Consider the following 5,384-nt stretch of genomic DNA (forward strand, 5'->3'; position numbering starts at 1 on the left):
AGCTATATACCGCAGGGCAAAAGTTGCAGCTGGAGAAAGAGCAATTATAATGAGATTAAACAAGATTGAGGATGCATAGCATGCTTAAACAATCTGCAGGGGTTGGGCACAAATGCAATGTGGAGCTTATTCAAGGAATAGCTACAGTCTGACCTTGATATGTATGTACCTATCAGGCAGAGAAGAAGGTGTCGAGTTGGAGAGTCATGGTTCACTAAGAAAGGTGAATCTCTTGAGAAGAGGAAGAACAAGGCTTATGTTAAGATGAGGTAAAAACAATGACTGTAGATGCTGGAAACCAGATTCTGGATTAGTGGTACTGGAAGAGCACAGCAGTTAAGATGAGACATTGAGTCTCAATTAGGGCATTTGAGAGTTACAAACTCGCCAGAAAAGACCTAAAGAGAGAACTAAGAAGAGCCAGGAGGTGACATGAGAAGTCGTTAGCAGATAGAATCAGGAAAATTCTAAAACCTTCTATTGGTATATCAGGAATAAAAGAATGACGAGAATAAGATTAGGGTCGAACAATGAAAGTAGTGGAAAGTTGTGCGTGGAGTCCAAGGAGATCGTGGAAACGCTAAAATACTATTTTCATTCGTATTCACACTGGGAAAAAATGTTTTCGAGGACAATACTGAGATAAAGGCTACTACACTAGATTGGATTGAGGTTCACAAGGTGGCGTTGTTAGCAAATCTTGTAAGTGTGAAAATAGACAAGTCTCCTGGGCCAGGTGGGATTTATCCTACGATTGTCTGGAAAGCCAGGGAAGAGATTGAAGAGCTTTTGGTTTTGACCTTTACGTCGCCATTGACTGCAGGCATAGTTTCAGAAGACTGAAGGATAGTAAATGTTGTCCCCTTGTTCAAGAAGGGGAGTAGCGACAATCCTGGTAATTACACACCAATGAGCCTTTCTTTAGTTGCGGGTAAAGTGTTGGAAAACGTTATAAGAGATATGAATTACAACCATCTAGAAAAGAAGAAGTTGATTAGGGATAGTCATCATGGTTTTTTGACCGGCAAGTCGTTCCTCACAAACCTTATTGGGTTATTTGAGAAGGTGACAAAACAGGAGGATGAAAGTAAAGTGGTTGCGCTGGTGTAAATGGATTTCAGTAAGGCGTTTGATAAGGTTCCCCATATTGCACAAAATAAGGAGGCAAGACATTGAGAGTGATTCATCAATTTGGATCAGACATTGGCTGTCCAAAAGAAGACAGAGGGAGTGGTTGATGGAAAGTCTGTATCCAGGAATTCTGTTACTAGTGGTGTACTGCATGGATCTGTTTTGGGTCCACTGTTCTTTGTCATTTTTATAAATTACCTAAATGGGAGCGCAGGTGGATGGGTTAGTAAATTTGCAAATTACACTAAGGCCGGTGGAATTGTAGGTGACAGAGGGACATAGATAAGCTGCAGATCTAGGCTGAGAGGTGCCAAATGGAGTTTAATGTGGAAACGTGTAAAGTGATTAACTTTGGAAGAAGCAACTGGAATAAAGAGTACTGAGATAATGGTATGATACTTGGCAGTGTAGATGAGCAGAGAGATCGCGATTTTCACCAAAGTTGATAGGGTTGTTAAGAATGCACACGGTGTGATAACTTTTACTGTTAGAGGGATTACGTTTGGGAGCCACGAAATAGTGTTGCAGCTGGAAAATAAAACATTGGTGCAGCTGCACATGGAGAAATGTGTTCTCTTCAGCACATTATAGAAAGGATGTTGATGCCTTTGAAAAAGGTTGAAAGGCGATTTATTGCGATGTTGCTGGCATGGAGGGAACGAATGATGATGAAAGGCTGAGGGACTTGAGGCTGTTTTCAGACTTAATTGAGACATATAAGATAATCAGAGCGTTCCATATGTTATACAGTAAGAGCCTTTTTTCCTTAGACGGTGATGACTAGCAGGAGGGGGCATGGCTTTTAATTGAGGGTTCATAGATACACGACAGATGTCAGAAGTGTTTTTTTTACTCAGAAAGAAGTAGGTGCGTCGCACACCATGCCTGCAAAAGTTGTAGGCTCCTCAACTTTAAGGGCGTTTAAATGGCTATTGGATAATCATACAGATGAAAATCGAATAGTGTAGGATAGATAAGCTTCAGATTGGTTCCACAGATTGGCGCAATATCAAGAGCCAAAGGGCTTGCAATGCTCTGTAACGTTCAGTGATCTATGTTCCAAACTGTATGCCGAAATACCCCTTCACTCCAGTTTTCACTGTGTTCAATACAGTTACAAAATGGATTGCGGATTTATGGATGTATTTTTTCTTTCACACTTGCAGCACGTCAGATTCGATTCATTTTTGATGGCACAGTGGCTCACTGGATCGCCCTGCTGCTTCACAGCGCCAAGACCTGGGTTTAACTCAAGCTGCTGGTGACTGTCAATGCAGAGTTTGCACATACTCGCCGTGTTTCCTCTGTGCGCTTCGAATTCCTCCCCACAGTCTAAACAGATGCAGGTCCGGTAGATTCGCCCAAATTACCCAGGGGCGCCTAGAAATTAGCCTTGAGAACTGCAAATTTAAAGGGTGTGTCTGGCTGCGTTTCTCTTTGCATGGGCAGTGCGGACTCGTTGGGCCGAATGGCTTGCTTCACACTGTCACGATTCTATGATCCTATGTCACAAGAATGGAACCGGCCTGTACATAAGGTGACACAGTAGGGCTAGTAGTGCTCACTAATTGATGCACTGGCAGTGGCGACAGAACGATTATGTAAAGGCAAGAAAATCAACGGTGATTATTACGTAGTTTGGATTTCAGCATGTCTTTTACAATTTGCACGGATATATTTGTGCAGAATGCATTATATCTGCAAACATCAAAGCATGGTATGGTCACGGACCTGCAAGACCAAAATACACAGCCCAGCCTGCAGACCTCGAGCAGCAAAGGCCGGCGTGGAGCATAGAGCAAAGAATATTACGGCGCAGTGAAGGCCCTTGATATTGCTCCAACCTGTAAAACCAATCTGAAGCCCATCTACCCTACACTATTCCATTCTCGCCTATACGCCTATCCAATGACCATTTAATTGTCCTTAAAGTTGGCTAGTGTACTATTGTTGCAGGTGGTGGGTTCCTACTACACTATGAGGAAAGCAAATACCTCTGACATCTGTCATGTATCTATCAGTATTTAAAAACAAATAGCAGACGGGAGTGGGCCCAGCGCAGACCTTGAATGAGCCCTTAATTATTTTTCTGTGACGAGCTCATGATCTGGCATTGCAATCGATTGTCGCTTTCTGGGTAGAGGCGACGTCAGTGAGGCAGTTCCAGTAGCGAAAGATGGTGCCTGGGGGCCACCGACATCTTTGTTCCATGGTTCTGGCACAGGAGGTGGCGAAATATGGTGGAAGGGCATTGCAGTGATAACGAGGTGGGCCGAGAGATGTATCTCCAGTAATAGTTAATATAACACTGATGAGGAGATGGCGATGGATGACTATCACAGTGAAAGATAGCATTTGAGGACTGATGAATTCCATGCTTATTGTGTATAATATACACATGTAGTAAAGCATTGGAGAAGCGACAGAGACATAGCCATCATTAATGTAGATAAACTGGCTTAGGACTGATGGTATTTGAATGGGAAATGAAAGTTTTGGATCAAGGGGATTGTCCACAAAATTAAGAAAAACGAAAACGGAAAGAGGCCGCTGGTACAATAAAAAGCACTTCCACCAGGACATAGCGTCTGCACAATCATACTCAAGAAAAAATGAGATGCACTTTTTTCTTCTTGAAACACACATCCAATCATACAGTACCCTGAGATCAGCATCTTCAACATTATCTTCGAATATAGCATGATAATTCAGTAAATTAAACTGTCAAAAGGGGAAGTATAGTGTTGTATGCTCAGCAAATGGTGGACTAGCCCAAATTATATATAATTCTTGTCGAAATTACAGCTCCTTATATAAGTGGAAGAAATATTTCTCATGACACAAACCTTTTGGTTTTGCACAGATATTCTCTGAAGGATGAGCAAGTTTTTTTTTAATTGGTTATTTTCTTTTCAATTTTACTGTGTCAATGCAATGGCATAATGTCAGATCCTTGCACCACATGGAACAAAGTTCGAAAACTTTAATGACCTTGTACCGATTTTATGAACCTTTTGCACACAACGGCATAACTACATCCATGAAATGCTTGCAAGAGGCATCCTTACATGTTTTTCTGCTCTTTTTCAGTGGCCGTCTCGACATGCACTTTCGTCTGTTGCCATTGAACTGAGATTCCGTATCATGCTGTTGGGAGAGATACAGCTAGCAACCACTTTTCATCAATTAATGATAGACCGTGTATTTATTGTGGTGGAATAGATAAGCACCACTTGTGATTCTGGCCAATAATGATAATGGATTATGCAAACACAATGTTTCAGTCTTTTGTCTATGAGAATCACATGGAATTTCCCAACGCTGTCAATGGATTTATAGTCTTTCATTTTTTAGCTTAGGATTCTATTAATCAGCTCATGAGAACTCTGTTCCCCTGAGAGCAGTTGTTTGTTGAGTCATTGAAGTTTAGCATGTGTCATTCACATACCGTGAGTATGATTAAACTAGCTAGACGGGAACGGGTTGGTGGTATCTATTAATTAAATCAATCTGTCTCATTAGCAGTTTTTTTTGAGTGCATGTGGAGGGGGGGGGGGTAAATTTATTGTTACGGTGACAAAAAAATGGCACAAGGAAAGCAAGGAAAAAGAGGTCCCTGGAGTTTGACTCAATGAGAGAGAATGAGTGGTGAAATACTTCATAGTCAGAATGGCATAGAATTGGAATGGAATTTGCAAGCTCGGTTTCTGTTCTCGTGTATCTTTGCTCTTGTCCATTGAGATGGAATTTCGGAGTTGCTGCAGAAGCATCTGCAACGAATTTCTGCAGTGTGTTTTACATATGGATACTTTTTTTTACTCAATGTAAACAGAAGAGCGAGTCAATGTTTGTGGATGAGATTTTAATCAAGCTGGCTGACTCGTCATTTGTGCATGAAGGTTATTGAGTGTTAAAAGATCTGCAACCAGTCTGGAAAATTCGGATATTCCAACAGACGCCTGCCTTATGCCTTGTCGATATTATATGGACTTTCGGAAATTGGGAAGTGAATTACTCACTGCAGTATTCCTAGACTCTGAACTTCCCCAGTATCATTTGCATTCATAGTTCGGTTCAGTTCATGTTAAATTCCAGTTTGTGAACAGTGGCACTTTCAATGATGGCAATGCCATTGAATATCAAGGTGCTTTAATAGTTGTTTATTTGTGATCTCAATTGCCTGCCGTTTGTGCAGATTACGTGGTCCACTAATGAACAATGTTCATGTTGCGATTCGGTCTTTTGCAGCAGGA

The sequence above is a fragment of the Chiloscyllium plagiosum genome, chromosome 50, assembly GCF_004010195.1.
Source record: "Chiloscyllium plagiosum isolate BGI_BamShark_2017 chromosome 50, ASM401019v2, whole genome shotgun sequence".
NCBI lineage: Eukaryota > Metazoa > Chordata > Chondrichthyes > Orectolobiformes > Hemiscylliidae > Chiloscyllium > Chiloscyllium plagiosum.